This window comes from Castor canadensis, chromosome 12, assembly GCF_047511655.1.
Source record: "Castor canadensis chromosome 12, mCasCan1.hap1v2, whole genome shotgun sequence".
Taxonomy (NCBI): Eukaryota; Metazoa; Chordata; class Mammalia; order Rodentia; family Castoridae; genus Castor; species Castor canadensis.
In genome coordinates, this window is record NC_133397.1 from 78,699,923 (window position 1) to 78,725,880 (window position 25,958).

The window sequence follows — 25,958 nt, forward strand, 5'->3', positions numbered from 1 at the left end:
TATGATCTTCCTTTTTACTAGTTCACCTTTCAGTTTCTGTCAAACCTATAGACAGCTCTGTTTTGGGAATAGAGGGGCTTCAGACTCAAAATTCACCTGCTTAAAGCTCTGAGTGTTTGGTAATACAGGTCAAATTCTTGATTTCAATTATTTAAATTTTAAATTTATAATTACTTTTTAGTTATTCCTTGTTTCTCATAAATTCCTCATTTTCCCATTTAATATATTAACCATATAGTATTGAATTATCACCAGTATCTTCAAATGCTCTCAGTTTATTTCTGTTGCCTGTTTTCTTGATGTATTCCTGGGTATTGATTGAAATCACAATTTATTTAATATACTTTATGTTTATGCAAATTATACATATGTTTGTTCTAAAATATATTAGAGCTGATTTGAGTGTGCACAATTATCTTTGTCCACCAAGGAAGATGTATTTTGATTAAGCTAGACTGAAACACTAGGTATAAGCCACTCTAGTCCTACCAAGGGCTGCACCACCCCTAACCTGAGCTTCAATGCTGAGGATATCTTGTTTTCCTCTCCCCGCTTCCCTTCTGGAGTTAAGCCCTGTCAGTGTGCCAATGAAAGACCCTGGAATGTGTCCAGATCCCTCCTTCTTTCATTCCTTGTTGTTAATTTTTATTTACAAGCAATCAGACTGAAGAGGGCTTTGTTCTATTCTGAGGTCTTTCAGCTCCATCCTTCTTTCAGATTCTCAGCTTCTGGGCAACTCCTTCTGAACTTGTATAAGCATTATGGGAGACTGCACAGTCAAAAACAGCTCATGTTTCTGATCGTTCCTTCTTTTTTGTATTCTGGAACACTTACTCTATTGCTGTGCTGCATCCTCCTACAGAGGTAGAATGGACCCCTTCTATAATTAATGGAATGTAATTGTGATAATTCTTTACCACTAATAGAATTTGAAAGTTTATTCTTCATACACTGGATACCTGTGCAAGGTGGGCACAGGCTGGTCCAGTATCGCTTGAATGAGGCAGAGTTTTGGACTTTTATTGTGCCTGAGAATGGGACTGAAGGGAATGGTTTATTTTGTGTGCACAGGATGTGTGACATAGGAATTTCTACCATCACTTAACTAGGTGTGGGTGGGAATGAAAGGATGAGATGAGCTTGAAAGTGTCAGTGACAAAACATCCAAAATTGTGTCAGATTCTAATATATCCTGCCACTCAAATTTCTCCAAGTACATGTCCTGGAATTCACAACCCTTCTGAATAAGACTCCTAAGGCTTGGAATTACAGATGTGAGTCACAGTGAGTGGCTTTTCAATACTTGTCCCACAAGTCTGAATCTTCCAGCAAGAGAAACACTGTTATTATTTTCATTCCTCAATTGATTCTTCATTTTTCTTTGATGGGATTCCCTTGTAGTATTGATTTAATATAAAATGCATTTTGGCCCATTATGTGAGATGCAAGGGCTAATATAGAAAACTATGAAAAATAACCATAAAATACCCATTCCCTTGTTCCATCTACACTAAGTCAGGAGTCAGGACAACCAAAAATACAATTGATTAGAAGTCCTTTTCCTTTTACTTGTTTTGTCTCAGAATTCCAAGATAAGTACCAACACAAATTCTGTGTTTTGCCTGGATCAGATCTCATTTCTTTCTAGTTTGTGTTCTCATTTCATCTTCTTCACTTACTCATCTATATGTGTAAATTTTCTCCCCTATTTGTGTCATGGGTCAGTTTTGCATCATCTGACTCACTTACTCCATACAGTTTTCAGCCTGTTTTATCCTCTCGACAGCTGTGGAAAGAAATTGTATCCACCAGGTAGAGATAATATAGATCCACAGTTTTGAATTCTGGGACAAATAATTAGCATTTTCAGCTGATATCTCTGAACTATCTTGGATTTACTTTCTTACATGCTGATATATTCTAATTTTTGTGAATACACATTAACTAAAAATCCTTTCTTCTTATGCTTATATTTAGAATTTTGTAAATATTTCATACTGTCTGTAGGAGTGTACAGTGGTACAATAGCTCTTAAATGCTGTCTGGAGATGCTATGTTAACTTCAAATGATTAAATATAGTGTTAGCATATGTGATAGACATTTCATGACAGTTATATATTCAAGAAGAAAGAAGAGCTTATGTTCACACAAAAACTTACACATGATTTTTCATAAGAGTGTTATTGAAACAGCTACATGTGGAAACAATTCAAATATATATATATATATATACATATGTATAGTGATGAAGGAAAAAATAAAATCTAGTGAACACATACAATGGAATATTATTGGGCTATACAAATGACTGAAGTACTGATACATGCTACAACATGGATGAACCTGAATTATGCTAAGTGAAATAAGCTATTGACAATAGAATACACAGCACAATTTTGTTCCCAAAAATGTATAGTAATCAGTGCTGGAGTGACAGAAGTTAAATTAGTGATTGTCTGAGACTGGGTATATGTTATGTTTGGAAAAGGAAGTAGCTGAAACGGGTACATGGTTTATTTTGCTGTTAATGAAGATGTCCTAAAATTGATCATACTGATGTCTGCACAACTCTGTCAATACAATACAATCCATTCAAATTTAAATTTTTGATTGTATGCTGTATAAATTATATTTGATGAAGCTATTAATAAAAGATTGGGATTTCAATTGCAGAGGTCTTGGGAAATTAATACAAAGTTATATAAGTAGTGAAAAAGCAAGGAGATATTTGTAGGCTCATGCCTGAGACTGTTTAACCTGACATGACTTTTTGTACATTTACAGATGATCCATCTTTAGAATTATTGAGGCACATCTTTGTCCTAAAATGTTATTGGTAAGGACTGCACATGTAACTCTGTGGTTTATAGATTGCCCAACCTATACAAGCCCTGGACTCAATTCTTAGTGTGGAAAAGGAATAATGGGATTGCTAGTCTTTTCTACATTACTCTTCAATCTATTGCATGGCCTTAAGCAACTACCATTATTCCTCTATCTAGTTGTTCTTTATCTTGTGTGTATGAATGGTACAGCAGGAAAGATTCCATGTGTGCTATTGTTTCATTTTTTAGTGAGTAAAATTGCCAGTGGTTTAAATGAATACATAGGGATTGAAAATACATTGAAGCCAAGACTTTTTATTTCATGAATATTCTTTTATTTGGGTTGATAAGTTTAGATGAGTAGGATCTACAGTTATAGTATAATGCACTTTGGTTTATAATTTAGATGTTATCTAAGACAAAATAGACAATTGTGTCTCATGTGATCTGAGATCACTAAAAGTATTTAGACTTTGGCAACCCTCAGAACCGCTCACATTTGGTGAGATGGATTCATATACAACATGTGAAAATAAAGGCCTATTGTTCTTAAATAATATTTGATAAGATGATAAAATAAAACTAGTAGCAGTTGGTTTGAAATATTTTTATGTTTTATAGGTTATTTCATTTAATAAACTTTTTGGTAGGGTATATCTTACATAAACAGATACACTCACAAATCAAAACATACATATATATATATATAGCATATGTTTGTACACATGCATACATTTATACAGACACATTTACAAGATGTTAATGCACACTTCACTGAATTTTCACAGTTAACACACTTGGATAACCACCAAATGTAAGGAACACAACATTGTCTCTCTCCCAAAGGAGATCTCTCTCTACCTTTTCATACTTATTGACCTTAACAAGTCAATGCAACTTCTACATGGTTTTTAATTTCATTGGCTACTCTGACCTTTTAGTACCTTAATATGCTTGTGATATTTGCTGATATTCTTAGATGTAACAACTGTATATCCTCACTGCCATATATTATCTAAATTATGCATGCATTTGATTTAATTTATTTATTGCCTGGGTGACTGACCTTTAGGCTCTTCTTAGTTTGGGGCCTTTGTATTACTATACATTGATTCATTGCACATTTTCACATGCTCCAAGTGGAAGGTCTGGATCCCAGGAAATGTTCATGGTCAGTGTCAGTTTTCCAACTTGTGTACCAATTCAGGTTTACAACAGCATACACAACCATTCTAGTTGCTTTTTTTCCTCCGTTGTATTTGATGTCAGTAAACTTTTTAGTCTTACTCATCCTCCTTAATGTTTAGTGATAATTGGTTGTGATGTTCAATTGTAATTTTATGAAGATTATTGATGTTGGCACCTTTTGTATAGGTGCTTAACATTTATATATGTTATTAACAAATTGTGATTTATTTAAAAACAAGTCTTTTTACCATAGTCTGCAGTGTCAGCTTTGCATTAAAAAGTGTCCCTCTCTTTGTTGTCTGTCTCTGAACACCCTCTCGGGTTTCACTAGAGAGCTTAGCTGAACATACTGCCCAGTCACAGTACTGCAAGCTGAAGTGTAAAAATTCACATTGCTGCTTCTCTGTATTGTAGTAGTTGTTCTATGTCTCTGACAATCACTTATAAAACATAGAATCAGCTTTTAAATTTTCACATCAAAAAGTCCACTGGGATTTTTATTCTTATGTTGAGTCAATGTAACAATTTATGAAGAATTTTTGTATTTTTAATACATAGGTCTTCAGTCATTAAAATAAATATGTCTTATTTGAGTTTGTTGAATAATAGTCTGGAGATTTCAGTATAGAAGGCATACACATTACTATCTAAGTTTTGAGGTGTATGATGCTATTCTGAATGGTATGGTTATCATTTTAATCATTCTCTTATGCTGTAGCTATGTAAAAATTAATTTGATTTCATGTATATTTGATTACTTCATTTGATATTTTCCTTGTTAATTCTAATAGTTTCTCTGCAGATTATTGCAATTTTTCTTGCACATAATCTTCTCATCTGTAAATTGTGATAGTTTTCATTCTTTCTTCCAAAGTCTTGTTATTTCATATTGTTATTTTCTTATTGAATGTGCACAGCAATTTGATGTTACTTGTAGTGAAGTTATTCCTTAAGATGGCTGAGCAATTAAGACTGAGGAAAAGTCCAAGAATCAAAATGCAAATCTTACCAGCATGGTACTTTCTAGAACAACTTTTCCAGATAGTAGTTAAAACTGAACACAGTAGCTATCCATAAAAGAAGCAGCTGGTGTGAACAAAAAACAATAAAGTTCTTTAGTATGTTTTTGTTTCACGTTGAATCACTGTGGGATACCAATTGTTATACTGATAACAGTGATAAACTGCATAATCCTCAGGCTCCAGGCTGCTGATTGTGAGAGTAAAATCTGTACCAGACCCACTACCACTGAATTGGGCTGGGATGCCAGTGGCCCTCATAGATATTCTTATCTATAGATAAGGAGCCTGGGAGCCTTCCCGGGTTTCTGCTGGTACCAGGCCAAGTTGGTGCTAACACTCTGACTGGCCTGGCAATTGAGGGTAGCTCTTTCTCCTGGAGACAAAGACAGTGAGGCTGGAGACTCTGTCAACAGGGCTTGTCCAGTGGCATCTGAAATTAAAAAGAAAAAAGAAAAGTCAAGCACAAAATTCTGTTTAAATTTATTTGCTCCTGGCAGAGTCAGGCTTGTTGATCTAAACTGAATCTTAATTATTGTTTTTGCAGAGCAGATGTTAGAGGACACATGAATCAATGACATTGAGGGAGTTTTCGTAGACTTGCAGACCAGCCCATGTTCCCCTCACCTGGAAGCCAGAGTAAAAGGAGGCAGAGGAGTGGAGCTAGGACTTCCATGGCTCAGTCTGGTTCTTACTGAAGGCAGATGTTCCCCAGAGTTTTGACTTAGGTATTGATATGGGTAGCGGACAGCAAGGAGGACTGGGAGGAGCATGCAAAGCAGCCAGTGAGAGGAGAGGTAGACTCCCAGCTGCAAAGACATGTTCCTCCTCTTCTCTGTACGAGAGCAAAACATGCCCAGGTGGTCATGCTGCTCAATAACCTTGACTCAGCCTGAGGATGTATTTCTTGCCTCAAGTCACAGAAATTACTCACACATAAATTAGAATCAACCAGACAGTATTTGGAAAAATCTGTAGAGACAATAAAGGCTGTGGTCCCATTTTCCTAGTTCTAACACCAGAGAATACAGTTATTTCCTTTATTGAATAGTTGGGTGTGGTTAAAATGAAGAATCAATCAATAATTCATGTCCCAGAACCACTCTTCCTTTGCTGCTTAGTGATATGTCCAGAAAGATCTGAAGGTACCTTGTCCTTTTGTAGAATTAGTGAAGAGCAACACTCAATTAGGCACAGGAGCGTATGTACAAGAATGACCACTGCTGTGCAGATGGGAAGGTTCTGTGCGTTATCCCTCCAGGAATAATACCATCTCTCTGAAGACACCTTCATGAATCAGCATCAAATCAGACTCCCCTCTCCTCAAAAGCCTGAGAAATCTGTCTGCTTACAGGTCGTATGTCATTAACCAGGTTTCCGAAACATTTTTCTGCCTCAGTTTAACACTGTGAAAATAACAGTACTTATATCACAATTGATTTCTGTGGGTTCAAGGATATTTCATCTATACACAGTTCAAGGATTTTATTTTTTCCTAACAAGCTCACATGCCTAATAGTCCTAAATAATTCGTGTCAATCTACACAAATTCTTAAGACCTTCAATCATACCTACCCAGAATTTTTAGAGCATTTTCTCCTCCATCCATTGTCAAGACTTTGCTCTTATGAAAGATAGAACAGTTGTATCAACCCTACACAATCACTTGATTTAAAAAATGAATGTCAACATACATATTATTGTGTTTTTTTGTTGCCATTTCTTATTTACTCCTGAGTCAGCCATTTTTTAACCTTTTTACCTTTCCCCTAACACTTAGTCTTTGATTTGCAATAATGAAATTCTACCACGATTCAGCTGAGACTTCATCCAGAATTTGAGTTTTATCCTTTGCTGGCTTAAAGACTTTTCCAAATTTAATATTTTATTAGTTAAAAAGTATAGGCAGGTAATGCTTAGGTTTGTAAATGGTGTTTTCTCCAAAGATTAATGTACTGGAGATACAGTCTTTACTATGGCCACAATAAGAGCTTATATCACTTGCAAGTAGTTAGACCTACTGAGAAGTATTTAGGTCTTAAGAGGTACTGCTCTAGGAAGAGTTAATGGTGGTCTGAAGTAGTGAGTTAGTTCTCACAAGAGTGGGCTGTTACGAAGTAAGACGATATCATATGCTTGGTCACTTCAATGCACAGCTGGTTCCTTTTCCACTTGTACATATGTTGTGATGAAGACTAGGGGCTGACACAAGACAAATGGATGATGCTGCCAATCTTGCACTTCAGGATTTTGAACTGTGTGGAAAATGAACCTCTTTTCTGTATAATCTGCTCAATTTAGGTATTCTACTGTGGCAATCAGAAAAGGATGAATACAGGTTTTATTTCTATTAAACATGTAGCTTTTAAACAGAAATATTCTTTAATACTCTCACTGCAGGTAAAAAAATAAATATCCATATTACCTGAAGTGAGATGGATGCTAATCCTATGTTCTTTTTTTTTCTTTTGGTGGTACTGGAATTTGCATTCAGAGCTTACTGCTTGCTAAGCTGGTGCACTACCACTTGAGCCAGGTCTCCAGTCCTAAGTACAGGTTTTTAACCATTATATAGTTCACCTGTTGTGTTTCTAACATGAAGACTCTCAATATTTGTAGTTTTTCATTTGTAAAACATTCTGAGTACTTTTTGTGATGCTATGAAATTCTGGGCAACTTTTGAGCAGGAGGAAAACAAAGGTACATCCATTTTGTGTTGTATTTATTTTTATCAGGAGGAGCAGCTGGGGCAGCTCAGACTCCACTTCTGCTTCCCTGGATGGTTTATGTTATGACTTGTATAAATTTAGGAGGGAACTCATCATACTTTTGACAGTAATAAATTGCAACATCTTCCAGCTCCAAGCTTCTGATGGAGAGAGAATAATCTTTCCTAGATCCACTGCCATTGAACCTTGATGGAAGGCCAGATTGCAGTGCGGATGCTGTATATATCAGCAGCTTAAGAGGTTTCCCTGCTTCTGCAGAAACCAGGATAATGTACTGCCAGTGCCCTGACTGGCTTGGCAAGTGAGGGTTCTCTGTCTCCAGGGCAGGCAGACAGGAAGGACAGAAACTGGTCATCTTAATATCACATATGGCACCTGATATTGGAAACATAAAAAGACAAAAATTAACACTGCACATTGATAATCATTTTATAAGAGAACTTCCTTGAAAGACCAATAAGTACTGATCTACAGTGTTCTGAGAAGATCACAAGTATTTCCTTGCTTATTTGGAAACAGAGCAGCAAGGCACCCAGAAGCTGACCAGGTGCCTTCATGGCCATACTATGTCCTGACTGCGAATTATTCTGGCAGAGGATTTAGCCAGTCTATTAAGAAGCCCTCAGGGAAGTGGGCTAAGCTCTGGATGCAGAGTGGGTCAAGGCTGCAGAGCTACCACATTTCAATAATTCATCAAAGACCCAGAGTTCACAAGTGTTTGAGATCAGAAAAGAGCATTACAGACTAGAAGGCAGATAACATGTATCCCCATGAAAACCACAGGACAGAATTAGTCTTCACTTCTAGAGTGGAGTGTTCTCTTTCTGTACTCATGATGTATGTTCTACTTTTTGTGCCCTCTTTACCTATTGGATAATCTGTCATGGAAACACATATCCAATAATGGTTAGAAAATTATGGAAGTTTCTTTCATGTGGATATTATGAAAGACCAAAAAATTTCATTGATCAGATTTCCTAAGACCCTTCTGTGATTAATTATCACCACTTTTAACCAGAGTGGCAAGGATGTATAATAGGGAAATATAGGGAGTAGTTTAGTTAGGTAGATACATAAATTTGAATGAAAAAAGAAAATAATATGAAAGCTTAATATGTAAAATCCAGTTGGGCTAAGATAGCAGATAAAAGGCACCCAAGTCCAGAAGCTCCAAGAAAATGACAAAGGACATTGGCATGCCAGCCTCTCTATCTGGTGGGTGAAGGTATGAGTGCACTAAGGATTCAATTGCTAACAGATGTAATGAGGTTGTTAAAAGGAAAGTAGCCAAGGGCAAAATGCTGGGCTCTGAAGGTTGAGAACAGCTGTAGAGGGCAGGAGTCCAGGTAAAAGAAGAAAGGAAAAAGTGTGTGTGTGTGTGTGTGTGTGTGTGTGTGTGTGTGTGTGTGTGTGTACTGTGATCTTAGTGGTGAACACCTAGAATCTTAATTCTATGTGCTCAATTACTCCATCCCATGCAGGTACTCCTTCTTGTGCACTGGCAGGAAGCTATAGTGATAATAGGGAGACCTGCTGGCTGGCAGCATTAGAGATTAGAAGAATCTACAGCCTGTGGTTTGTGGAACCATACAAGGACTAGGTGGATTCTTACTGAGCACAGACGAGGATAGCCAGAGATGGAAACTTTTCAGAAAGATCCATACAAAATCTGGTCTGAATTACAAAGTAGAGGCTACCTTCCAGTTAGGCAGAGATCAAAGCAGGAGAACAGAAGAATAGAATTTCTCTAGCAATGGTGCAACTTCATAGGGTGTCCCCATCCTGGAACAGATTAGTAAAGCCTTATCTAGTTCCCTCCTGACACAACCAGCATTCTGGTAGATAGGGAACACTAAAAAGAAAACAGAAAATTACTTAACATGCACATTATAGCTCATCATCAGCCAAAGAAAGAAAAACTTGTCAACATTGAGGAAGAATTTTGGCTATAGCACACATCGATGGCAACCAAAAAAGATGAAAAACTATACTTTTTTAATTAAAAATTTAATTGTTTGTTGTTGGAATTATTTCTTTTCCTTTTTTTTTTCCTTTTTTAATTTCACTGTTTTGTTTTCCTGTAAAGACTTACAAAACCAGACTGATTGGTACAAAGAATCACATATAAATTTTTTATTCTATTTCACATACTTAAGTTTTTCTTTTTTCCTTTTTTTGGTACTTCCCAGATATTATTTATCTCTTTAACCATTCAGCATCTATTTTATTTAACCACTTTAGCCTGACTCTAGTTGCTGTTTTATTGTTTTGGTTTGTCTATTTGGTTGCTTTTTATCTTTCTGTCTTTGAAATGGGCTCTCCCTACAGGATGCAGGCTGAACTGAGACTTGTGGTCCACCTGCCTTACTCTGAGAGCAATAATACACATAAGCCACAACATCCATGTTTTAATATTTAAGTTTTTGAACATTTCTTCTCCCTCCCTCCCCATTGCCTCACTCCCATTTTACTCTTGTTCCATCCTCAATTAGATCACTTCTTTACCTTATTTCACTTAACTTTCAATTTTCCCATCTATAATCTTTCTTTATTATCATTTTTGGGCAGATTTTTAGATTCATAGAGTTTACTATATTTTTGTTTCTACTGTCTCACTATATCTTTATCTGGATATTTTCTACTCATTAACATTTTCTTTCTCATGCTCTCTTTCTATGTATTGTGTCCTCCCCCTTTTCATACTTATATCACAATACATCTTTATTATTCACAAGCATTATCTCTCCTACCTTTTTTCTATTAGTATCCTCATTAACTTATGCATTGTCTTTGTTCCTTTATTCTTCTAACAATACTGGAGTTAGGATGGTGATTACTCTTAATTAGTAATTACTAGATTTTAATTGTGAGTATGTCTATCAATTATGATTGCTTCTACATGTAGTCTTCTTCCCACATAGAACATCAGATGAAACTCAGTATATTGACAATGGTGAGTGAGTATTTGACTACTGAGCCACACACCCCACCCAGTGGTGAGAAATGATACCATGCCCTAGCTACTAGCCCACACTTCCTAAGGATTGTGTCCTTGCAACTGAAAGAACATGTAAGATTGAAACCTCCAGGAAAAGACTTGCCTGCAGACATTTAAATCCCAATGCAGAGACATAAGTAATATGAAAAGACAAGTCAGAATGACCCCTCAAAGAGTCAACAATTCCACAGAAGAATTTAATGATAGTGTAGGGGAGGAAATCCGAGACAAATAATTCAAAGTAATGATCATAAGATTGATCAACAAAGAAGCCATTAATGAAGCCAAAATGAATTCCAAGAAAATACAAATGAACAGCTGAATGAAATAAGAAAGACAATGCAGGGTGTGAAAGAGAAATTCAATAAATGTATAGAAATCACAAAATAATGAAATTGATATTCTGAAAATAGAAAAGTCAATAATTCTAATGAAAACCTAACTTGAAACCCTCATTAATAGATAGAATTAATTATATGATCATAGAATATTAGGGCTTGAAGATAAGGTATATGAGTTAGACCATTCATATGAAGATCAAGGAAAAAAATCTCAATAAAATATGCAATACTTCCTGGAAACAAGTAAAAGACCAAACCTATTAATCATGGGCATAAAAGAAGAAGAAGTCCAAGCTCTTCTGATAGAAGAAAACTTATTGAATCTTATGAAGAGAGAGACATCTTGGTACAGGAAATTTTTAGAACACCAAACAGATAAGACCAGAGATTAACCTCCCCAAGGCCAGGTTCCAGTGTTTTATGTCTGTAATCCTAGCTACTTGGGATGTGAGATCAAAAGAATCACACTTTGAGGCCAGTCCAGGCAAAAAGTTAGTGAGACCTTCATCTCAATCAATAGCTGGGTGTAGCAGTGTTCATCTACCATCCTAACCTATGAAGTGTAGGCAAAAAAAAATTCTTGGAATATTTTTTCAATAGAAAAAAAGGGTTTTTAAAAATAGACTTTAAAAAGTACAACATGGTGGTGTATGTCTGTCATTCCAGACACAAGAGGTAGCATGAAATAGAAAGGTCCTGGTCCAGGCCAACCTCGACAAAAAGTGAGACCCTATCTAAAAAATACTTAAAGCAGAAAGACTAGAGGTTTATCTCAAATGGTAAATCCACTGTCTAACAAGTGTGAAGCCATGTTCAAACTCCAGGACCACCAAAAAAACAATAAGAGAAAAAAGATAAAAAGAAAGCACCTATCCAAAATAGTATTTTATTGCCAAGACATTAAATATACAGAAGAAAAGATATTACGGCAAACTTCAAGAGAGACATACAAAGTCACAAATAAATGCAACCCATCATAGTAACAGCAGATTTCTCAACAGAAGCTCTAAAAGAAAGAGGTGCATGGAGTAATATATTTCAAGCCTTGAAAGAAAAGAACTGCAACCTAGATATATCTGTACTCATTAACGATATTCTTCATAACTGAAGGAAAAATATAAACCTTACATTATCAAAACTACAGGAATTTATGATGATTAAGTCAGCACAACAGAAAACACTTACAGGAATCTCCCACACAGAAGTGGATGATAAATTCAAACATGAGCATATAAGAAAGAGTAAATTTTATTAAATTGGTAGAAAAAAGTGAAGTTTTGGAAAGAATCAAACATTATGAAAGCAACAAATGACAGACATTGCTACATGCCCATCAATACTAACTAAATGTTAATGGATTCAATTCTTTGATCAAAAGAAACAGATTAGCAGGTTTGATCCAAACATTTGTTTCTATAAGAAACAGTCATTAGCAAAGACAAACACAGGCTTAAAGAGAAAGAATTGAAAAAGATATTCTAAGGAAATGGAGCACAAAATGAAACAGGGGAAATTATATATTATATCTGAAAAAGCATAATTCAAAGAAAGATTAGAAAGAAGAGACAAGAAGGTCACTTTATACATATAAAGAAAACAATTCATTAGGAAGAAAAAAAGAGGATCAAAGAAGATGGTTAGTGTACAAAATAAGAATTGCTAAGCTCTATGAATCCAGAGTCCACCTTGAGATGTGGGAACTACAGGAATAATTCTGATAGCTTCTAACCAAAATAATAACCACAAACATGTTAGGTGCACATAAAATTCAAGGACAGACTCTTTAAAAAGCCTGCAATTGCACCAAACAGCCAGGAAAATCCTGGCATGGCACAGCCAACTGGGCATGTCTGCCCTGGGAATAAAGCCTCCTGGATGTTTGTCCCTTTTTTTGTCTTTTTCTCTTGCAATAAGGAAAACATAGAGCATCAACCAGAATTGAACTCTGCAACATCCTGGACCCATAACCCATGGAAAGCCTCCCTTATACCCTGCCTTGCACAAACCAGTCCCAAGAAGTATCTGCCTTGAGAAAAGCAGCACTCCATTTCTCCCCACCAGCTGATTTCAAAGTTGCCCATGTAAACTTGCAGTCCAAAATGTGATCAACACACACCACATGCTACTCTCTACCCATCCCATTACCCAGGAATATATTCCAGTGCAGCCCCTGGGCAGATAGAACTTCCCCCCAAATAAAACTGAAAAGCATGATCAGTGAGTTGTAATTAACACCAACAGTGGGGATGATGTGGAACAGTGAACCTGCCCTGAGAATGGGTGTTGGGCAAGAAGCTGAACTCTCAGTGAATGAAGGCAAGGTGTGAAAAGTAACAAAGGCTGACAGCAGGGGTGGGGAAGCAAGCCAACCTCTCAAAGCAGGGAGATGGTAGATCACTGAGTCTGTATTCAAAACTGAATTTCCCACCTTGATGCAGGAAGAACTGTCCAGTCAGAACTGCAACAGCAGGGTAACACAGTTGCAGGCTTGCAAAAAACATCAGTTCTGACCACCTTGCACAAACTGGCAGTGAGTTACTCAGGTCCCAGTTACATCCTGCCCTGTGGACAGAAGAACCAAATACTGATCGCAAATCAGTCACCTGGTGAGAACACTTTAGAACTCCCACTTGCAATGGAAAGCCTGTAAGACCAAGGAAAGTGGAAAAAAAGTAAAACCTCCTGTCTTCTCCATCCCAAGACGTCCAAAAAGAGGGGCAGCACCCTTCACCACAAAGCCCAGAATAATAAGAGCCAATACCAGGAACAGATGCCACAGGAATAAGTCCAGACACTTACCCAACAGACTAAAATTTTTGTTGCTGCTATACCTGGTTGGTTATTTTTCTGTATTATTAACTTCACCATTGCTATTTTCTTATCCCTATTTTTGCCCCCTTCATTTTCCATCCTTTTCTTGTGTTACAATCACTTATTCTCCCTCACAACTACTCTTTCTACCCCTTCTCATCCACTCTCTTCCCCGTCTTCAACTTCCACTCCTATCCTTCCCAAGCCTGTCACCATCCTATCCCCCCTCCTACACACTCACCACCCACTGACTTCCTTCTCTCACAACCATACACCCACCAGCCTCTTACAATGCCTGAGACAAACACTCTCCAGTACAACAGTGGAAATATACCTAAATACAAACAATGGCTACAAAACACAGTAGTCCCTATAACTCTTCCCCTAACCGTTCCCTTTCAGTGCCACTTCTACCAACTACCCAGGTTTCTATCTCTAGGCAAATTAACATTATCTTCCCAACTCCTACTACTGATACATATTATCACCAAGGGGTTTCACATATAATAGGTAAACAACAGGTCTGGCATTGAACCTGTGAATTTGATATTAATAATTTGCACCTCCAGGTCAAGGACATGAATAGCACGTCAACATAGATAATAACTAAGTCAGTCACAACACCAAAATTAAATCAAGGGAAAGAAAATGGAATTAAATCCACCAACTAGCCAATGAACAACATAGTTGCACAGCAACATTTGGTGTGATGGGGAGAAGAAGAAGGGAAGGAATCTACATGCCTAAAAAAATGCAATAGAAATTTACTGGGAAATTAAGAAAATAGATACCTACTTCCTGACTCCAACAAAACAATAGTAAATGTCACTCATGAGCCCAATGACACCCACAAAAATCCCTCAAAAAAGAAATCATGGAAGAGGTCACTGAGAATCTCATGCAGAAGATAAGAGGAATAGTTAACCAGAAAGTACAAGATGCACTCAAGAAAGTTCAAGCAAAATAAATAAAGAACTTTGGAAGACACAGAAACAAATAAATGAACTCAGAGTGGACTTTAACAAAGCCAAAGTAAAACAAAGGATGCTATAAAAAAGAGATATATGAATTAAATATGACAACACAAAATATAAAAGAGCAGTTGAACAAAATATGGAAAACTTCAGAAAAAAGAATAAAACAAAAATCCTGGAAACAAAAAATGCCTTTAGTCAAACAAAAAACACACTGGAATGGAAGTCCACTCCAGTAGACTACAGCAAGTAAAAGACAGAATTTTAGAGCTTGAAAATCAAATAGAAATTAATAAAAAAACTGGAGGAGGTTCTAATCAAACTCAATTGATGTGAAAGGAATAGGCAAGGACTCAGTGATTCCATCAGAAGATCACACCTGAGAATCATGGGCATTGAAGTAGGAGTAGAGATGCAAGCCAAAATGATACATAATATATTAAATAAAATAATAACAGAAAATTTCCCAAATCAAGAAAGATTTTCTCATTCAGGAACAGGAAATCTCCAGGATACCAAACAGGCTTGGCAAAAATAAAACCTCTTCAAAGCATATTATCATTAAAACAACAAGCACAGAGTACAGAGAAAGAATATTGAAGTCTGTACTTGAGCAAAACCAAATAACATGTAAGGGTAAACCCATCAAAATAACACCAGATTTATCAACAGAAACCTTAAAAGTAAGAAGGACATGGGGTGAGGGATTCTGGGCACTGATTGACAAAATTTCAGCCCTCGCATACTCTACCCAGTAAAAATATCATTCAAAACTGATGGAGGAATAAAAGTCTTCCACTATAAGCAGGAACTAAAATAATATATGACCACCAAGTCACCACTACAGAAGATACCAGAAGGAATTCTGCACACAGGACACAAAAGCCAACAAAACCACAAGAGGAAAGAAAGTATTAAATTGCAGGAGAAGAAAAGAGAAGTAATCAGAGAATAGCATTAATTTGTCTACAACAAAAACAACTAAAGGGTAGGATTCACCACATACCTATCAATAACACTAAATGTCAATGGACTCAATTCCCCCACCAAAAAACACCATTTGGCAAACCAGATTAAAACAGAACATCAGACTATCTGTTGTTTACAAGAGACCCACTTTATTGACAGAAATAAACACTGGCTTAGGGTGAAAGGCTGGAAGAAAATTTACCACGATAAAAACACCCCCCAAACAGGCAGGAGTATCAATATTCATATCAGACAAAGTAAAATTCAAACTTACATTGGTCAAACAAGACAAAAAAGGTCACTTCTTAATAAAAGGGGCAATGCAGCCAAAGGAAATTACAGTTATCAACTCAATGTTAGTGCACACAACATCATCAGACTTACACTAAAGGGCTCTAACACAGTGGTATTGGGAGACTTTAATACCCCTTCATGACTAATACATAGGTTATACAGACAAGAATCAGCAAAGAAATCCTAGACCTAAGTTACACCATAGATCAGATGGACCTAAGGAATGTCTGCAGAATATTTTATATAGCAACAGTACAATATACATTCTTCTCAGCAGCCCATGGAACCTTATCCAAAGTATATTATATATTAGGGCACAAAGCAATTTTGAACAAATTTAAGAAAATTGAAATAAGCACATGCATTCTATCTGATCACAATACAATGAAACTAGAATTCAACAACAAAAACAACAGCAGAAAATTCACAAATGATTGGAGGCTGAATAACACATTGCTCAACCATCACTGAGTCATAGAAGAAATAAGAGAAGAAATCAAAGTTTCTGGAATGTAATGAAAATGAAAACACAACACATCAAAACCTATGGGACACAGTAAAGATAGTCCTAAGAGAAAAGTTTATAGCCATGCATGCAAATATTAAAAGTACAGAAAAATCTCACACAAACGACCTAATGCTACAACTGAAACTCCTAGTAAAACAGGAAAAATCAAAATCCAAAACAAAGAAGAAGAAGAAAAAGAAGAAAGAAAAAGAAGAAGAAGAAGAAGAAGAAGAAGAAGAAGAAGAAGAAGAAGAAGAAGAAGAAGAAGAAGAAGAAGAAGAAGAAGAAGAAGAAGAAGAAATTTGCTATGTGCCTGCTGGGGGATATTGCTCAGGCTATACAGCCTTAGCAGCTATGTGAAATCTTCTGAGTGCAGGACCATAGGAAGGCCACCTGGAAACGTCAGAAGTGGCAAATGAGAGATCCAAGATGGTGACTGGGACAGAGCCACAGTCATGAGCTCCTGAACCAGGAACTCAGCTGAGACACTGGAGACACATCTGGCTGAGGTAAAGCACAAGTGAGAGCCAAAAATATGGCACTCTAAATCCTTAGATCGTGGAAGGTTTCTCTACACCATGATCTAATAAAAGAAGAGCCGGCCTGCCAAGTCCATGCCCCATAGGCCTGTAGAGCCACTGCTCTGCTCCACAGGGCTCTCCATGGTGAACCAATAAAGAAATGGGCAGCTGAACAAAACAGAACTTTCTCAAAAGAAGAAATTCAAATGGACAAAAAATACATGAAAAAATGCTCATCATCTCTAGCCATAAAGGAAATGCAAATGAAAACCACACTAAGATTCTACCTCACCCCTGTTAGAATAACCATCACCAAAAAGCACCACCAACAACATGTGTTGGCAAGGATGTGAGGAAAAAGGAAACCTAGTCCATTGCTGGTAGGAATGCAAATTGATGCAACCACTCTGGAAAAAAATTTGGAGGCTTCTTAAAAATCTAAACGTAGATCTGCCATATGATCCAGCAATCCCACTCCTGGGGATATACCCAAAGGGATGCAACACAGGTTGCTCCAGAAGCACACCCATGTTTATTGCAGCACTATTCACAATAGCCAAGATATGGAAACAACCAAGAAGCCCTACTATTGATTAATGAATCAAGGAAATGTGGTACTTGTACACAATAGAATTTTACTCAGCCATGAAGAAAAATGAAGTCTTATCATTTGCAGGTAAATGGATGGAACTGTAGAACATTATTCTGAGTGAGATCAGCCTGGCTCAGAAGACCAAACATCGTATGTTCTCCCTCATATGTGGACTTTAGATCTAGGGCAAATACAGCAATGCAGTTGGACTTGGATCACTTGACAAGGGGCGATCACATACGGGAGATATAGGAATAGGTAGAAAACCCAAAACATGAAAGCGTTTGATATCCCCACTCCAGAGGAACTAATACAGAAACCTTAAAGTGACAGAGGTTATCATGAGAAGGGGATCAATTACCAGTAAAAAGATCAGTTACAGATGAATCAACATGAGTCATAGCACATGTGTACATGAAAGCAATCCTAGGAATATTTCTGTATAGCTATCCTTAACTCAACTAGCAAAAATGCTTTGTCTTCCTTATTATGCTTGTGTTTTTTCATCAACAAAATTAGTGATAAGGGCAGAACAGGACCTGCCTGGAACTGAGGAGGGGGCAGAGGGCAGGGGAAGGGGACAAGGGGGAGAAATGACCCAAACAATGTACATACATGTGAATAAATGAATAATTTAAAAAATGAAGTCTTTCCAACAGTTAAAACAAAGAAGAAAAAGAAGAGGAGGAGAAAGAGGAGGAGAAGAAGGGCTGAAATTAATGAAATGGATAAAAAAAAGAATCAAAAACAAAGCTGGTTCTTTGAAAAAATGAAGAAGTTTGGTAAGCCCATGGCAAATCTGAATAAAGTGAGGGGGGAAAAGACCCAAATCAGTAAAATCAGAAACAAAATCGGGAAGATAACAAACACCAAGGAAATCCAAAGGATCATCAGAGACTAGTTTGAGAACCTATATTTAAATAAATTGGAAAATCCTGAAGAAATGAACAAATTTCTAGATACTTATGGATATCCAAATGTGAACTACATGAATCTTAACCACTTAAACTGATTGATAACATGTAAAGAAATTGAAGAAGCATTAACAAGTCTCCCAAAAAAGAAAGTCCAGAACCTGACAGATGCTCTACTGAATTCTATCAGACCTTTAAAGAAGAACTAATACGAACATTCTTTAAATTTTCCATGGAATAGAAAGGAAAGAAACACTGCCTAAGTTATTCTATGAATTTAGTATTACTCTAATCCCTAAACTGGACAAGGTCACATCCAAAAAGTACAACTACAGGTCAATCTCCTTAATCAACAATGTTGCAAAAATCCTCAATAAAATAAGGGCAAACGAAATGCAACCCTGTATCAGGAAGTTCATTCACCATGAAGAAGTCAGCTTCATCCCAGGAATGCAGGTATGGTTCAACATACACATATCATTAAATATAATACTGCACATTAATATAAACAAAGATCAAAATCACTTGATCATCTCAATAAATGCAAACATGCTTTCAATAAGATTCAACACCATTTCATGATAAAAGCTCTAATGAAACTAGGAATAGAAAGTTTATACCTCAACATTATGAAAACTATTTTTGACAAAACGGTAGCCAACATCATGCTTAATGGGGAAAAACTAAAACTATTTTCCTTAATGTTAGGAATGAGACAAGGTTTTCACTCTCCCCACTCTTATTGCATATAGTCCTGGAATTCCTAGTCAGAGCAATAAGGCAAGAAGAAGAAATAAATGGAATACCAACAGTTAAAGAAGTAGTCAAACTATCCATATTCAGAGAAGACATGGTCTTATATCTTAAAGACCTGAAAAACTCCACCCAAAAACATCTAGACACCAAAAACCATAAAGAGCTTCAGCAAAGTAGCAGGATACAAAATCAACTTACAAAAATCAGTAGCCCTTTTATACAACAACAATGAACAGATTGAAGAAGACTACAGAAGGTGGAAAGATCTCTCATGCTTATTGATTGGCATAATCATCATAGTAAAAATAGCTATACTACCAAAAGCAATCTACCTGATCACCATAATTCTCATCAAAATCCCAATGACGTTCTTTACAGAGACTGAAAAATCTAACTGAAATTTCATTTGGAATCACAAGAAAATCCAAATAGCCAAGTAAATACTAAGAAAAAATGAGCAAAGCTGGAGGTAACACAATACCTGACTTCAAACTATACAGCATGATACTGGCACAAAATTGATATGAAGACCAGTGGAACAGAATAGTGAACCCATATATGACCCCATGTAGTTATGCTCACCTAATTTATAACAAAGGAGACAAAAACATATGATAGAGAAAAAATAGCCTCTTTAACAAATGTTTCTGGGAAAAGTGGTTATCTGCCTGCACAGAATTGAAACTAGATCCATGGCTATCACCCTGTACTAGTATCAACTGAAAGTGATAAAGACCTTAATGTCACACCTGAAAATCTAAAGTTAGTACAGGCAAGAGCAGGGAATACTCTGGCAGCAATTGGTTTAGGCAAGGACTTTCTCAGTAGATCTCCAGCAGCCACACAACTAAGTAAAAGATTGGACAAATGGGACTACATGAAATTATCAAGGTTCTGAACAACAAAAGAAATGATCTCTAAATTGAAGAGACAACCCATAGTGGGAGAAAAAGTTTGCTAGCTATACATCAGACAAAGGACTGATAACCAGAATATAAAGAGAGCTCAAAAAATTAAACTCCTTCAAAATCAATGAAACAATGATGTGGCAACTGAAGTAAATAGAATTTTTTAATAGGAAGAAGTCAAAATGTCCAAACAACACATGACAGAATCTTCACCACCCCTGTCCAAAAAGGAAATGCAAATCAAAACCACACTAAGATTCTACCTCACTGATGTTAAAATAGCTATCAACAAGAATGCCACCAACAGAAAATGTTGGCAAAGGATGTGGGGAAAAAGGAACCCTCATAGAGTGCTGGTGGGAATGTAAGCTAGTACAATCAGTTTAGAAAACAAGAGGGAAGCCTCTTAAAAAACTAAACATAGATCTGCCACATGATCTAGCAATAACCATTCCTAGGAATATACCCAAAGAAATGTGACTCAGGTTATTACAGAGGCACTGGCACACCATGTCTATTGAAACCCTATTCACGATAGCCAAGCTATGGAAACAGCCAAGATGCCTTACTACTGATGAATGGATTAATGAAATGTATTATATATACACAATGGAATTTTATTCAGCAAAAAAAGAAGAATGAATGTCTTGTCATTAACAAGTAGATGAATGGAATTGGAGAAAATCACCTTAAGTGAAGTCAGCCATGGTCAGAAAGCCAGAATCACATGTTTTCCTCATATGTAGATTACAGACCTAAAACAACTGCAGTAATATTATTGGACATTGGTGACACACTAAGGGTAGCATGCACAGGGGAGGAATATGGAAAGGGAAGGAAACCTAAAACAACCATACACACACAAAAGTTTTATCAATTAAGCATGCCAGTAAAAAATGTCACCTTAATTGTTCATAAGATGAGCTGGAATTCCAGGACCAAATTAAAATTTACCCAATCCTTTAAACAAATTTCACAGAAATATGTGCACAATTAGAGTTCACTCTCAAAAAATCCCTTTAAATTACACTCAGAGCATTATTTAGTGGATTGGTGGATGATGCATCTGTTTTCTTGTGAGTTTCCCTCTTTGGAACTGAATTTTTGTTATCCATTCCTCAGCCTTGGTTGTAGCTGTTTCCTGGAAAAAGCTTAATCCCTGTAATTCTTGGAGGTTTCTCACACACTTTCGCCTCACTCCCTAAACCTGAGAGTCAAGGTTTTACCCCAAAAGGCAGTTACTAAGGTGTCTCGTTTTCATTGGGAGATGATCAGTCTCCCCTGTTTGCCTCCTGAAGCAGCACGAATTTGAACCTGGGTTCTTAGTAGTCTGATGGGCGATGCTTCCCTAGCTGGTTCTTGTGCTTCAATAGCTTTCATTGTGCATCCAAGGCCTTCATCCAGACTCGTTGGGAGGATGAATTTCTCCTCTGGATCAAGCTATCCACTGGGGTCTGGTGGGATCATTTCTCAAGAGATGCACTCTGGAGACAAGGGAGTGAAAAATCACTGTCTCTGCAAACCCAGAGGATCCCCTAGGAAATTTTATGGGAAATTCCAATTGAGATACATGACACTGAAGCAAGGAAATAATGCTTTATTGTGCCGGCACAGACTCTGCAGATTCACATGCATAGGCTGAGTTCTCAGAACAAAGGGGTCTCACCCTATATTCACCTGCAAGCAGGTTACAGAAGCAAAAAGCAAAGGATAACCTGTATATTGTTTGTATATAACTTTACTGGCTATTTCATTTCCCCAGTGCTATGTGACCTTCTTTATGTTTCAATTCTTTAGGTTTTACCCCTCTGTCATTTCATCCCTTCCCCCTGCTACATTTTTGGAACACAAACTTGTCTGGTTCTTTTCTGGTCCTCCTCCCTACTACTATAGCTGGATGCATTTTTCAACATGTCAGTTTAAATAATTTTTCTTAAAAGATCTAGCTTCTTAGCTGAAGTAAACATCTCCTAAAATACAGCTTTTTAAAACTTTCTATGGATCCCTATTATCTTGTTAGAAGGCACATTCTTTTTCCATAGGGCTCAGGTAACTGCTATTTTGAAATTGTAGCAATGCTCTCAAAATTTCTGAGGATGCTATGGTATTTTGAACAATTTTTAACAGTATAGTGACAAGGAGTGATTTCAGTTTCTTTTTCTGGCCCCTTTTTACAGGTATAAGCATTTAAAGGGTGCCCACATCCTACAGAGTATTGAAAGTTGTCAATTTTTGATATAAAAAAGCCAACATTCTAATTTGGAGTATAAAAGTGTACAGAGAGGCTGTAATTATAGTACATCTACAGAAAAGCTTATAAGGTATTTCTATACATGGCTTGCATTAACTTTTCTCCATTTTAGACAATGTTCCATCTTTAATACTGAACTTTCCTTTATTAAATAATCACCCAGTTTTTAAAATCTTAGAGGCAATTTTCTGTGTGCTTTTTTTAAAACACAGGAGCCAATAGACCACAGAGATAACTGAATTATGATCAATAACCCACTAATCAGAATTATAATGACAAAATTACTACAAAGCAATAATAGGCTTCTCTAATTAAACATAAATCACAAGAGTATGTTTCATGCATCAAAATAGTAACCCAATTTCACTAGTTATCAACTAATATTTTCAAAGATACTTGAATTTTTCCATTGATCTTCATTGTTGTTATAAAATGATAGTTTGGTGGTAAAACTTCAGTTTTTCAAGAGCAGGATGATCTGAGTAGCAAAAGGATAACAGGAACCAAAGTCAAGGTTGCTTTTATTTTGCATCCATGCCACTACATTTGCCTTTGATGTTGTTTGTATCATTTCTAAAAGCAGTTGCATTATCCTATAAGTTTTCTGATTTGTCCTGTAGTTCATCTATTCTTTTCCCTTTTTCAATTACCTTTGTAATATATTCTTGCATGACATCAATAACTTCATCCACTTGATCCTTAACATGTTTAATTTTACAATTTCTAAGTCCAAATCTTGGAACAAATGGTCCCTTTAGGAAGAGGGCCTCTTCTTCATCCAAAACATCTTCCAAAAGTTTTCTCTTTTCACTTTTCATAGAACCAATGACATCATCTTTGTTTAGATGGTACTTGAACTTGGTATGCATACTTTTTATGCAAAAAGTACTCTTCTGTTTCCAGAAGAATAAGTACTCACCACCTGAGGCTCCCAAGATGCTCTGGGCAGCTTTTCCAGCACGCTGTGTGGTGAAGGAGCAGGAAGCTAAGGAAGAGGGTCCGTCAAGGGAGACAGTGGGCATGGACCAGTGTCAGCCCTGCACATTGAACTAATTTTGAGTAATAAAGTTTCATATATTGAAGAAAGACACCATTGTATCTCTATATGTGTATGTTAAATATTTTCCTTTTCCTTGTCAAATAAGTGTTTGAAATATTTGATGCAATTTATCATTCTTTTCTATTTATCATAAAAATGAAACTTTCTTGCTATGATACAGGCTTGCTACTATTACCTGAAAACTTTCTCAAATGCATTCCAGGACCCTCACATATGGAAAATTTTTGAGAGTAGAGAAATAGTGAGCAATCTGGCTTTCAGGTGTCAATTAATCAGCAGCAGCATCTTTCTGAAAATGAATTGCCCATAAACTTTTCTCTTCTTTGGTTTCCTGTAGAATTACATAATAATAATAATCCTCCCTGAAATTTGGAAACCAGGAGAGATTTCTATACCATGCATAGCAACTGTGGTAACAAATATGGGGAAAGGTGAGGAATGAATGTAATGTGAGCTGATAGGAAACTGATAGCATCAACTACTTCAGCCTTTGACATCTCACATAGATCTGAGGACTACTTGGCTTGATGGTTGATAGCTTCTTTGACATATGCACATAGACTGCTGGTGGAGAACCCAGAATCCCTTATTTCTAGTACCTGAATCCTTGATTGCCATAACTCCAGGCCTTTGAAAGATCACTACCAGGAAATGATACGTGTTTTAAGTTGATGAATATGTTAAAAATACCAATTTCATAATTATACAATGAACACATATATTGAAAAATCATATTCCATCACAAAAATATATATAAATTCTATGTGTGAACCAAACATATTACTAAAAGATTATATTACCACATTGTCTTCATTTAAAAACTCTCCCTGAGAATACCTACAATTGTTCCCCCTTTGATGGTTGAATCTCAACAGATGTCATAATCTAGACTCCTCATTTGCACTGAACATGCCTTTTATTAAATCAGAAGAGGTACTACTATGTCTGTCCTGCTAAGGCTGAACAGGAGGAAAGGGAGTTAGGATATAAAAAAGCCTCCCTCTCCCTTTCTAAGAAAACCCCTCTGTCACCTCAAAGACCTCCTTGTAGCTGGTTCAGGGAATCAGAAAGACCAGCCTACTCCAAGGGAAACACTGCTTACTTCATCATAGAGGAATGACTCTATTTCAAATACACCATTAGCTTTACCACCTGTCCTGCCTTCTCAATGTCCCTTAAATTTAAAAGTGCCAGATTTTGTGGCATCTCCAAGATGAGCTGCCTGATCAGGATACTCTGCCACCTGGTGGCATTTTTTTAGAGTAGGCACATTTTGTGCTATTGTCGTGAACTGGAGCACTAGCATTTGACACATACATAATGGGCTCAAAATATACTTTGGAAAAACTGTGATATGTACAGTTGTGTTACTTAATTCAGTAGAAAATTGATGCACAGGCTCCAAGTATAATGAGGAAGTAGCACAACCATTCCTGAGCTTCTCCTTTGCCTCTCTGAGGACTGCATCTGCCTTCCTGAGGACTGCAGAATAGTAAGTCATGATCCCATTCAATGCTTTCCTGATCTTTAGAAGGACAAGATGGCTCCATTTGGGCTGGAAAGGATGTATCAACTCCAGTGTATGAGGCTGTATCATGCATGTGTCAACTTTCATAGCTTTCCCTGTGTCTGAGGCCATCATTGATAGCCATTTCCATTGGATTTTTGTATAAAAGTAATAGAGAGAAGTTCTCAGGTCCATAATGTCTGCATTGTTTAAGAACAATGTGCTTCTTCAAAGGCAAGAAATAAATGTCTTTATACTTTCAGTGAAGGAATGCATTGTGTTGCTTGGATAGGACGTCCTCGCTGGTTGCAAAGGAGGGATCATTCTAACTCAGACTCTGGAAACCCTGGGAATATTTCAAAGTACTTTTGTGTCCATCACCTGTAAAAAGCCCAGAGGTAGTGCCTACAAGACCTTGTTCTAGAGCAAACCTAGGAGGCACCCAGGCTGCTCATCTACAAAGCTTTCAAAGCACCAGGACTTCTTCCAGGTATACAGGATATTAAACTGCCAATATCATTATAGTCAGCATCACGCAGTGACAGATCCCCAAACAAAAATACCCTTTCTGGACTATGGTTACCTGTCATGATACCAGAATACTTGCTTTTTTCCAGAAGTGCAATGTGAGAAGTTTAATTAGCCATTAATTAGCCATTATTTAAATGCCCAAATTCCTAGAATAGTCTTGTAAATGTCTTCTATTTTTAACAATAGAGATACTTAAATAAGGTACACTGCTGCTTTCTTGGGTGTCTAGGAGGACTAAGCTCTTTGTTCATTGTGGACTTT

The 25,958-nt window shown here is 36.7% G+C and overlaps 1 pseudogene; it reads right to left on the minus strand.

The window, feature by feature from the left end:
* Positions 1-23,061: 23,061 nt before the first annotated feature.
* On the minus strand, positions 23,062-23,468 carry LOC109674031 (vesicle-associated membrane protein 4 pseudogene; annotated as a pseudogene).
* Between the last annotated feature and the right edge of the window lie 2,490 nt (positions 23,469-25,958).